This window comes from Balaenoptera borealis (genome assembly GCF_965194805.1).
Source record: "Balaenoptera borealis genome assembly, chromosome: X".
Classification (NCBI taxonomy): Eukaryota; Metazoa; Chordata; class Mammalia; order Artiodactyla; family Balaenopteridae; genus Balaenoptera; species Balaenoptera borealis.
This window is the reverse complement of record NC_138881.1, coordinates 79,483,442-79,495,469: the sequence shown is the minus strand read 5'-3', so window position 1 is coordinate 79,495,469 and position 12,028 is coordinate 79,483,442. Positions and strand designations below refer to the sequence as shown.

The following is a 12,028-nucleotide window of genomic DNA, read 5'->3' as shown; positions in this document are numbered from 1 at the left end:
CTCCAAGTTGAATGTTTTAGTGATGTATTTTCAAAATTAAAAACAAAAATTAATTTGTGTATAAATTGCCCTCTAAATAACAATTTAGCTACATCCCCTAAATTTTTTGTAGTGCTCATTAGGATTCAGATCTAAATATTGTGTAATTTCCAGTATAACTACCTCTTTAACTCACAATTTATTGAGAAGGACATTTTAAAGTTTCTAAATATTTTTCAACTATATTCATATTGTGATATTTTATTTACTTGCATTTTGGTCAAAGGATGTTATCTGTGTTATGTAACTTTTCTGACTTTTGTACTTCATTTTGACCATTATGTGTTTATTTTTCATTCATGTTCCCTGCATACTGTTCTTCAATATGGATATTCTGTATTTGGAATCCAGGGTTCATTCTCTCTCTCTCTCTCTCTCTCTCTCTCTCTCTCTCTCTCTCTATATATATATATATATATATATATATATATATATATATATATATATATATGAATATATACATATATATAAATATATATGTGTGTATGATGTGTAGGTATATGTATGTATTAGATCAACCTTGTTAAGTTTGTTGCTCCAATCTTCCATATCTTTACTAATTTTGAATGTTTGTTGTTTGACCTATCATATTAAAAAAATGCCCAGGTAGGAGTGATATTTCTGTACCAAAGGAAAGTGATACTAGAGGAGTTTTGCTTACTAATGTGATATGAAAAATTCTTCAAAAATCAGGAAAGAGATAATTGGTGAATATGATATACATTTTAAAATTATTATTGAAGTTTTATGCAGTATATAGTAATGTTATATGGTATTAATTCACAATTTTTTTGTCTAAAGCTTATGCTAAAATAATTACAGTAAATGTCATTATTACTTATTATCATCATAATTGACATGATTATCATTGTGATCATTGATACCTTTTGTTGAGTCTTATTATATGGTAGACACTGAATACTTTATATACAACATTTTTTTTTTGGCCATGCCAAGGGGTATGTGGGATCTTAGTTCCCAGACCAGAGATTGAACCTGTGCTCCCTGCAGTGGAAGTGCAGAGTTTTAGCCTCTGGGCCACCAGGGAGTTCTCTATATACACTATTAATTCCTTATAAAAGTCCTCTGAAAAAACTGCTAAGACAGCTGCCATTTGTAGATGAGGAAACTAAAGGTAAGAGGCTATGTAACATATTCTAAATCAAATAGTTTTACGTACCAGAGCTGGGATTGTGAGCAAGTGTGTCTGATTTTAAAGTCTTTGCTATTTGCTTCTATTCTCTATACTTCAATGCATAACCAACTTGTTTTTTCATATTTTCTCACAAAGATCATCTTTCCATTTATAGCTATAGTGCCCTGTGTGTGTATATGTGTGTGTATGTATGTATGTGTGACTGTCTTTTCCAGCCACAGACACCTTTCCTTACTTTGATCCTGATACCTGAGCCTGGGTCACACAAACCAGGCTGAACTGTTCAAGCTGTGCTTTCCTCGTGTGGCTGGACACAGACGTAAAACTGCAGAGAACATAGATTTTCAAGCTCTTTCTTTCTGCCTACCTAGAAGTCTCCTTCAGGCTGTAGGCACCTCAGTGGGGTTAGTATCAAGCTAAGGATGGTGACCTGAAGTTACAACATAAGAAGTAAACAAATTGCCAAATAAGGAGTTTGTTTCAAGGCTGTTCCTCTGTACTTCTATAAGCAATCTCAAATAAGAAACTGCTTTTCCCCCTTAGGGTAGAAAGGTAGAAGGATTCCTCCACAATCTAGGCAAAAAGTAAGATCCTAACTATATCAGGGTGGATAACCCTAACCTCGGATTGGGGTTCTTCAAACAAGGGAGTAAAAATCCAACCTCAAAATTTCTGGATCATTAAGTTATGCATGAGAGTTTTTCACGCTGAATTTGACTTTTATGTGCTTTCTTGAGTTTAAGAACCTATTTACCCACTAACATTGTACATGTTTTACCCATCAGTATTATTCTTAAACAAATGCCCTTTTGACCTTGGACAAATATGTTTTCAATTCCTTATCTCACACTAAGATAAATGTATCTATAACTTGAAGAGTTACCAATCCAAGAATATTTGTATGCTAATAAAAATCAAAGTCCAATGTTTAGAGACAAAAATATGGAATTTCAAGAATTAGCTTCTCTATAAGCATTGTTTTTTTCCAGACCCTTGAATTGTATAATTCAAGAGCATCACTTACAAAGTTTACTGAGAAGACCATCCTCTCAAAACAGACATTGCATCTTCAGTTGTCCTTAATTTTTTTCTTTCTGTACCTCGCTTACAGGTGCTTCACATTTGATCACCAGGGGCTAATTACTTCATTTTCCTTCCACTATCAGTTTTATATGCAATCTCTCTCTTTATGGAACTGTAAAAAAGTAACAAACAGAAACATCAATTAAATAGAATTGGGAGACAAGAAGGGGGAGGATAGGAGAGCCCAATGGAAAGAGAAAGGCTCCTCTTCTTTCCTGGCAACAACTCAACCAGTGAAAAACCATGGACTCTTTGTTTACTATAACCCTCCCAACTTCCGTTTACCCTCTATAAGTTCTTTTTATAAAAATTTGTATTGGAGTATAGTTGATTTACAATGTTGTGTTAGTTTCAGTTGTACAGAAAAAGTGAATCAGTTATACATATATATGTATCCATTCTTTTTCAGATTCTTTTCCCATATAGATTATTACAGAATATTGTGTAGAGTTCCCTGTGCTATACAGTAGATTCTTGTTAGTTATCTATTTTACATATAGTAGTGTGTATAGGTTAATCCAAATCTCCTAATTTAACACTTCCTCCCACGTTTGCACTTTGGTAATCATAAGTTTGATTTCGAGATCTGCTTGTTTCTGTTTTGTAAATAAGTTCATTTGTATCATTTTAAAAATTAGTTTCCACATATAAGTGATATTATATGAAACTTGTCTTTCTCTGTCTGACTTACTTCACTTAGTATGATAATCTCTAGATCCATCCATGTTGCTGCAAATGGCATTATGTCATTCTTTTTACAGCTGAGTAATATTCCATTATATATATATACCACATCTTTAACCATTCCTCTGTCGATGGACATTGAGGTTGCTAACCCTCTATAAGTTCTCCTCCCCTTGCTGTATGGGGACTTGAACTTGGCTCACCATGGTTGCAGACCCTGAATTGCAATTCTTAGCTAATCCCGAATAAACCTATTTTTGCTGGAGAAATAGCTGGCAGTCTATTTGTTTTAGGTCAACAGAACTGAACAACTTTGTTTCAGGATTAGTGGATAAACATGTATTATAGGTATTCACTATAGACGAGCATATATTGTTACTGTTTGCTCATGGAAGGTGCAAAAAAACTGTTGAGGAGACTGGGAATATTAGATGTAGTATAATTTAGTGGGTACAGTCTTGGCTATTGAAATTAGATCTAGATGAAAACTACAGGCATATCTCAGAGATATTGTGGGTTCAGTTTCAAACTACCACAAAAAGGGAATATTAAAATAATGCAAGTCTTACCAATTTTTTGGCTTCCCAGTACACACAAAAGTAATGTTTACACTATACTGTAGTCTATACTAAGTGTGCAGTAGCATTATGTCTAAAAAAACAATGTATATACCTTAATTAAAAAATAGTTTGTGGCTAAGACATATCATCATCTGAGCCTTCAGCAAACCATAATCTTTTTGCTGGTGGAGAGTCTTGTCTCAAAGTTGAGAGCTGTTGACTGATCAGGATGGTGTTTGCTGAGGTTGGGGTGGCTGTGGCAATTTCTTAAAATAAAGCAACACTGAAGTTTGGCACCCTGATCAACAATTTTCTTTCACAAATGATTTCTCTGTAGCATGCAATGCTGTTTGGTAGGATTTTACCCACAGTAGAACTTTCAAAATTTGAGTCAATCCTCTCCAACCTTGCCACTGTTTTCAACTAGGTTTATGTAATATTCTAAATCCTTTGCTGTCATTTCAACAATCTTCATGGCAAGTTCACCAGTAGTAGAGTCCATTTCCAGAAACCACTTTCTTTGCTCCATAAGAAGAAACTCCTCATCCACTAAAGTTTTATATTTATCAAAAATATAATAATAAGAAAGCTTGACATATAGTAAAAATTATCAAAATGTGACACAAAAACACGAATTGAGCAAGAACTGTTGGGAAAAATGGTGCCAATAGACTTGCTTAATGCAAGATTGCCACCAACCTTCAATTTGTAAAAAACACAGTATCTTAGAAGCACAATAAAGGGAAACACAATAAAATGAGGTCTGCCTGTATATCACTTGTCCTTATTAGAGGTATGATGTTGAACAAATCATTTTAACACACTTATTCTCATAGGAAGGTTAAACAAAATAATGTATATAAAGTGCTGGGCAAATAGTAAGGACTCAGTAAATGTTAACTAAACCAAAACAAAAACAACCCCAATGGAAACTTGGGAGTGCATCTGGATTTCATAGTCCTGTTGAGAATTAGATTGGGTCATTAATCAATTTAACTTTACTTTCCAAGCTAAAATGTATTTGTAAACTATTTATACTTTATAAAATGAAGACTGTAGGTAATGACTACAACTCAGACCCTAAAGCAAAATTCCCTGATTTTATGTGTTTGAATTTTTCGTATAAACTCTCTGTCTCAGAACTCTGCTAATGTTTAAGTCACATGCTAGCCTTCTTGGATCAGTTTTGCATTCTTGACCATTCATTCAATAAATAACAATTTATCTTATATCTACTATGTACCATGACTGTATTATTTGTGACTAGTGTAAAGTTGCATAAGATGTTGCCACTGCTTTTAAGGTATGCACAGGTTTAGTAGAGGAGGCAGATATGTAAACAACTAATGATAACAAAAGTTATCTGTATGCAAATCACTTGTTATAGAAAGTGCAAGTGACAAATATCATAAAAAAGGTTGTCCTGAGTCATGATAATACTTAGTGTGGAATAGTAAGATTCATAAACTTTATCTTATGTACAATATTAGGACAATAGAGCAAGACACAGGGAGAAGGGTGCCAAGTTGACCTCTTCCTGCAGTGGGATATAACAGAGCCATACAATGTTTTGTCACTATTAGCTGTGTAATTATGAGCCCTACTTTTCTCTTCTGTAAATTGGGGTAATAAAACTTTCATTTCAATATTTATTCTGAGGACTTGTTCTTTCACGCAACAATATTTATTAAATCATTATTCTGCCAGACAGTGTGGTAAGTAGTGGATTAAATAAGAAAATGGAAATAATGTACTTGATACATGGCAGGACCTCAATAAAACACAATGATATAAGTGGTAATAATCAACTAACAATAATAACAGTTATAATTTATTGAATATATTCTATGTGATACTTACCTTCATTATTTGGAAATGTTTCCCACAACTCCCAATATCAATATTAATAATATTATTCATTATATTATTATATAAAATTATATAATAAAGTTGTATATTATAACTAGATTCTTATATATTAATATAAAATTGATATTATTAATATTAATGCTATTTATACTATATTAGAAAATATAATATTTGCATTATAAATATTAATATTTCCCTTATACAAGTGAGTTAACAGAAAGGTGAACCTTTCTCCCTAAAGTAATATGTTAAAGCACTGGTTTGTTGAAGCTGAGACTAACATTTCTTCTAATTTAACATGCTGCTTTTGATAAATAAAATTTTTAGCTTCTTAACTAAAGACATAAATTCAAGTCTAAAATTTAATTTTATTTTTAGGAGCATAAAATTTGGCATAATTTTTAGTGGATAATTAGCAAATTCCTACCGATTTTTCCTTGAATTTGTTGCTTAAATGGATGATCTAAAGGAAAAGTAACTGGACAATATTATAACCCAATCCAACATTTTTAGTGTTTTTAGCCAATATTACCTTGTTTATTGGGTTTTTTTTACATATTTTTTAGTAAGAAATTCAAATTAATTTTTAGACAGAAGAGAGGTTATTTAACATTTTAGAATGAATTATCTCTTTTTGAAATTCTTGCCCTCAAATATACTGCTACTAATCTTTTCACATGTAGGCAAATCAAAACTTTAATACAGTATGTTTAATTTTTTAAAAATATAAAATTCTATTAGGGCAAGATATTCACATTAAGTTGTGTGAGATAATTTTAATTAAATTGTGATTTCAAGATAAATGTTATAAAGCAGAAACTAACACACCATTGTAAAGCAATTATACTCCAATAAAGATGTTTAAAAAAAAAAACAGGGAGGAAACAAAAAGAAAAAAGAAAAAAAGAAACATGAACAACATTATGATGAAAAAATATTTTTAAAGCAAGTGAAATAATTTCACCTTAGTGTACTCCCTTTTCATTTTTATTATAAATTATTATTTTTCTAGAAAAAAATAATAACACAAATAAGCCACTTTAATAGTAAATCATAAAAAAAACTCATGACTCAGAGATTACCATTGTCATTACTCAGATATCTCCTATGAAAATGCATACATACACTGAAAATATTCTTGAAGTCATTTTAGCAGGCATAGCAATCTGAGGTTCATTTGAAGCATTAAAACTTTGTATGTTTATTCTTACACCTTAGTTGCTTCCCATGGCATCTTGTGAGTTAAAATAGGAAAGTCTGGTATTATCTCTTCCATTTTATAGATGAAGAAAAGATAAAGATATATTTTCATGTTGGTATATTTTAAATATCTTAAGTAGGTTGTATGATCTGTTAAAGAAAACCTCATATACGAGTAAAGTTTAAAATGTCAAAAATGAATCATTCCTATTTTTTTACTGAGACAAATACTCTTTTTTCTTGATCATGTTTTGTGCCTTTTAAAAAATATTCTACTTAGTTTATTCCTCTATAAGTGTGACAATAATAACTTTCTCATCTTTTTTGAATTAACTCCATAAATCAACCTTAATTTTACTATAACTCAACCTCATCTTCTAGAAATTCTCTTCAAGCCTATGGATTCTCTGAACTCCTCTTATATTCCTTGAGAAATGTAGTACTGGATCTACATCATGAATAGGGAAAATCAGAGGCATGAGAGATAGGATCCAAAGTACTAGTGCAAATTTTCATCCATTCTTATGGGTTTTTTCTACAGGAATGGCCAGAGAGTAGGTAGTGCATTATCTACCTAGATGTGAAATAAAATACAGAAGAAGGCTGATATAGGAAGAAGTGAATCAGTCAAACTTAAGATAAAAGCAAAGTCAGATCCATACAGCCAATGCTTTCACCTATTAACCTTCTTCTTGGAAGAGAATTATCTGTTTTGCTTTAATCAATTACTTTCTTGTCCCATTCTTTAACACTTAAGGTTAACAATGAAATTGCACATCAGCTGGGTGTTTGAAAACTCCCTGAATTCTGAGAAGATAAAATACTACAGAATACTTAAGCATAATGATAGGTCAGCTGGAAAGAGCATTCAAGTAAGAGTCAGAAAACCTGCTTCCCAATGTGAAACTTATAACTATATAACTTTGAGGAAGTCACTTCACCTTTCCTGGCTTCATCTACTAAATAGAATTACACATCTAATCCTCCCAAACATTGTAAGATGTTATGAAGATTAATTACATTCCATTAGGTAATTTGAAGTTCTTAGAATAGAAAGGAGGAGGTATATAAGTACAAGGACTACTCTTTTTTTTCAACTCATAATATTTAACTTTTTTTTTAACATCTTTATTGGAGTATAATTGCTTTACAATGGTGTGTTAGTTTCTGCTTTATAACAAAGTGAATCAGTTATACATATACATATGTTCCCATATCTCTTCCCTCTTGCGTCTCACTTCCTCCCACCCTCCCTATCCCACCCCTTTAGGTGGTCACAAAGCACCGAGCTGATCTCCCTGTGCTATGCGGCTGCTTCCCACTAGCTATCTATTTTACGTTTGGTAGTGTATATATGTCCATGCCATTCTCTCACGTTGTAACAGCTTACCCTTCCCCCACCCCGTGTCCTCAAGTCCATTCTCTAGTAGGTCTGCATCTTTATTCCCATCTTGCCCCTAGTTTCTTCATGACCATTTTATTTTATTTTATTTTATTTATTTATTTATTTATTTATTTTAGATTCCATATATATATGTGTTAGCATATGATATTTGTTTTTCTCTTTCTGACTTACTTTACTCTGTATGACAGTCTCTAGGTCTATCCACATCACTACAAATAACTCAGTTTTGTTCCTCTTTATAGCTGAGTAATATTCCATTGTATATATGTGCCACATCTTCTTTATCCATTCATCTGTGGATGGACACTTAGGTTGCTTCCATGTCCTGGCTATTGTAAATAGAGCTGCAAAGAACATTTTGGTGCATGACTCTTTTTGAATTATGGTTTTCTCTGGGTGTATGCCCAGTAGTGGGATTGCTGGGTCGTATGGTAGTTCTATTTTTAGTTTTTTAAGGAACGTCCATACTGTTCTCCATAGTGGCTGTATCAATTTACATTCCCACCAACAGTGCAAGAGGGTTCCCTTTTCTCCACACCCTCTCCAACATTTATTGTTTGTAGGTGTTTTGACGATGGCCATTCTAACTGGTGTGAGGTGATACCTCATTGTAGTTTAGATTTGCATTTCTCTAATGATTAATGATGTTGAGCATTCTTTCATGTGTCTGTTGGCAATCTGTATATCTTCTTTGTAGAAATGTCTGTTTATGTCTTCTGCCCATTTTTGGATTGGGTTGGTTTTTTTTTTTTGATATTGAGCTGCATGAGCTGCTTGTAAATTTTGGAGATTAATCCTTTGTCAGTTGCTTCATTTGCAAATATTTTCTCCCATTCTGAGGGTTGTCTTTCCATCTTGTTTATGGTTTCCTTTGCTGTGCAAAAGCTTTTAACTTTCAGTAGGTCCCATTTGCTTTTTTTTTTTAACTTTTTTTTTTAACATCTTTATTGGAGTATAATTGCTTTACAATGGTGTGTTAGTTTCTGCTTTATAACAAAGTGAATCAGTTATACATATACATATGTCCCCATACCTCTTCCCTCTTGCATCTCCCTCCCTCCCAACCTCCCTATCCTACCCCTCTAGGTGGTCACAAAGCACCAAGCTGATCTCCCTGTGCTATGCGGCTGCTTCCCACTAGATATCTATTTTAGGTTTAGTAGTGTATATATGTCCATGCCACAGTCTCACTTTGTCCCAGCTTACCGTTCCCGTTCCCCGTATCTTCAAGTCCATTCTCTAGTAGGTCTGCATCTTTGTTCCTGTCTTGCCCCTAGGTTGTTCTGATCATTTATTTTCTTTTTTCTTTTTTTTTTATATTCCATATATGTTTGTTAACATATGATATTTGTTTTTCTCCTTCTGAATTACTTCACTCTGTATGACAGAATCTAGGTTCAACCACCTCGCTACAAATAACTCAGTTTCATTCCTTTTTATGCCTGAGTAATATTCCATTGTATATATGTGCCACATCTTCTTTATCCATTCCTCTGTTGATGGACACTTAGGTTGCTTCCATGTCCTGGCTATCGCAAAAAGAGCTGCAATGAACATTTTGGTACATATCTCTTATTTAATTATGATTTTCTCAGGGTATATGCCAGGTAGTGGGGTTGCTGGGTCATATGGTAGTTCTGTATTTAGATTTTTAAGGAACCTCCATACTGTTCTCCATAGCGGCTGGATCAATTTACATTCCCACCAACAGTGCAAGAGGGTTCCCTTTTCTCCACACCCTCTCCAGCATTTATTGTTTGTAGGTTTTTTGATGATGGCCATTCTGACAGGTGTGAGATGATATCACATTGTAGTTTTGATTTGCATTTCTCTAATGATTAATGATGTTGAGCATTCTTTCACGTATTTGTTGGCAATCTGTATATATTCTTTGGAGAAATGACTATTTAGGTCTTCTGCCCATTTTTAGATTAGGTTGTTGTTTTTTTTGATATTGAGCTGAATGAGTTGCTTGTATGTTTTGGAGATTAATCCTTTGCTTCATTCAGTTGTTTCAGTTAGGTTGTTTATTAGAGATGTTTCTTGTTTCTTAAGGTAGGATTGTATTACTATAAACTTCTCCCTTAGAACTGGTCTTGCTGAATCCCATAGATTTTGGGTCATCGTATTTTCATTGTCATTTGTTTCTAGGTATTTTTTAATTTTCCCTTTGATTTCTTCAGTGATCTCTTGGTTATTAAGTAGTGTGTTGTTTAGCCTCCACGTATTTGTACTTCCTGCAGATTTTTTCCTGTAATTGATATCTAGTCTCATAGCATGGTCAGAAAAGATACTTGATACGATTTCAATTTTCTTAAATTTACCAAGGCTTGATTTGTGACCTACGATATGATCTATCCTGGAGAATGTTCCATGAGCGCTTGAGAAAACAGTGTATTCTGTTGGTTTTTGATGGAATGTCCTATAATTATCAATTAAGTCCATCTTGTTTAATGTATCATTTAAAGTTTGTGTTTCCTTATTTATTTTCATTTTGGATGATCTGCCAATTGGTGAAAGTGGACTGTTAAAGTCCCCTACTATGATTGTGTTCCTGTCGATTTCCCTTTTTATGGTTGTTAGTATTTGCCTTATGTATTGAGGTGCTCCTATGTTGGGTGCATAAATATTTACAAATTGTTATATCTTCTTCTTGGATTGATCCCTTGATCATTATGTAGTGTCCTTCTTTGTCTCTTGTAATAGTCTTTGTTTTAAAGTCTATTTTGTCTGATATGAGAATTGCTACTCCAGCTTTCTTTTCATTTCCATTTGCATGGAATATCCTTTTCCATCCCCTCACTTTCAGTCTGTATGTGTCCCTAGGTCTGAAGTGGGTATTTTGTAGACAGCATATATACGGGTCTTGTTTGTGTATCCATTCAGCCAATTTATGTCTTTTGATTGGGGCATTTAATCCAATTATATTTAAGGTAATTATTGATATGTATGTTCCTATTACCATTTTCTTAATTGTTTTGTGTTTTTTATTGTAGGTCTTTTCCTTCTCTTGTGTTTCCTGTCTAGAGAAGTTCCTTTATCATTTGTTGTAAAGCTGGTTTGGTGGTGCTGAATTCTCTTAGCTTTTGCTTGTCTGTAAAGGTTTTAATTTATCCATCAAATCTGAATGAGATTGTTGCTGCGTAGAGTAATCTTGGTTGTAGGTTTATCTCCTTCATCACTTTAAATATGCCCTGCCACTCCCTTCTGACTTGCAGAGTTTCTGCTGAAAGATCAGCTGTTAACCTTATGGGGATTCCCTTATGTGTTACTTGTTGTTTTTCCCTTGCTGCTTTTAATATTTGTTCTTTGTATTTAATTTTTGATAGTTTGATTAATATGTGTCTTGGCGTGTTTCTCCTTGGATTTATCCTGTATGGGACTCTCTGTGCTTCCTGAACTTGATTAACTATTTCCTTTCCCATATTAGGGAAATTTTCAACTATAATATCTTCAAATATTTTCTCAGTCCCTTTCTTTTTCTCTTCTTCTTCTGGGACCCCTATAATTCGAATGTTGGTGCGTTTAAAGTTGTCCCAGAGGTCTCTGAGTCTGTCCTCAATTCTTTTCATTCTTTTTTCTTTATTCTGCTCTGCAGTAGTTATTTCCACTATTTTGTCTTCCAGGTCACTTATCCATTCTTCTGCCTCAGTTATTCTGCTATAGATTCCTTCTAGAGAATTTTAAATTTCATTTATTGTGTTGTTCATCATTGTTTGTTTGCTTTTTAGTTCTTCTAGGTCCTTGTTAAACATTTCTTGTATTTTATCCATTCTATTTCCACGATTTTGGATCATCTTTACTATCATTATTCTGAATTCTTTTTCAGGTAGACTGCCTATTTCCTCTTCATTTGTTAGGTCTGGTGGGTTTTTGCCTGCTCCTTCATCTGCTGTGTTTCTCTGTCTTCTCATTTTGCTTAACTTACTGTGTTTGGGGTCTCCTTTTTGCAGGCTGCAAGTTCTTAGTTCCCGCTGTTTTTGGTGTCTGTCCCCAGTGGCTAAGGTTTGTTCAGTGGGTTGTGTAGTCTTC

The 12,028-nt window shown here is 33.3% G+C and overlaps 1 long non-coding RNA gene across 1 annotated transcript in view; it reads left to right on the top strand.

The window, feature by feature from the left end:
• Positions 1-12,028, top strand: part of LOC309620857 — a 1,080,383-nt gene that overhangs the window by 725,494 nt on the left and 342,861 nt on the right. The window lies entirely within an intron of this gene.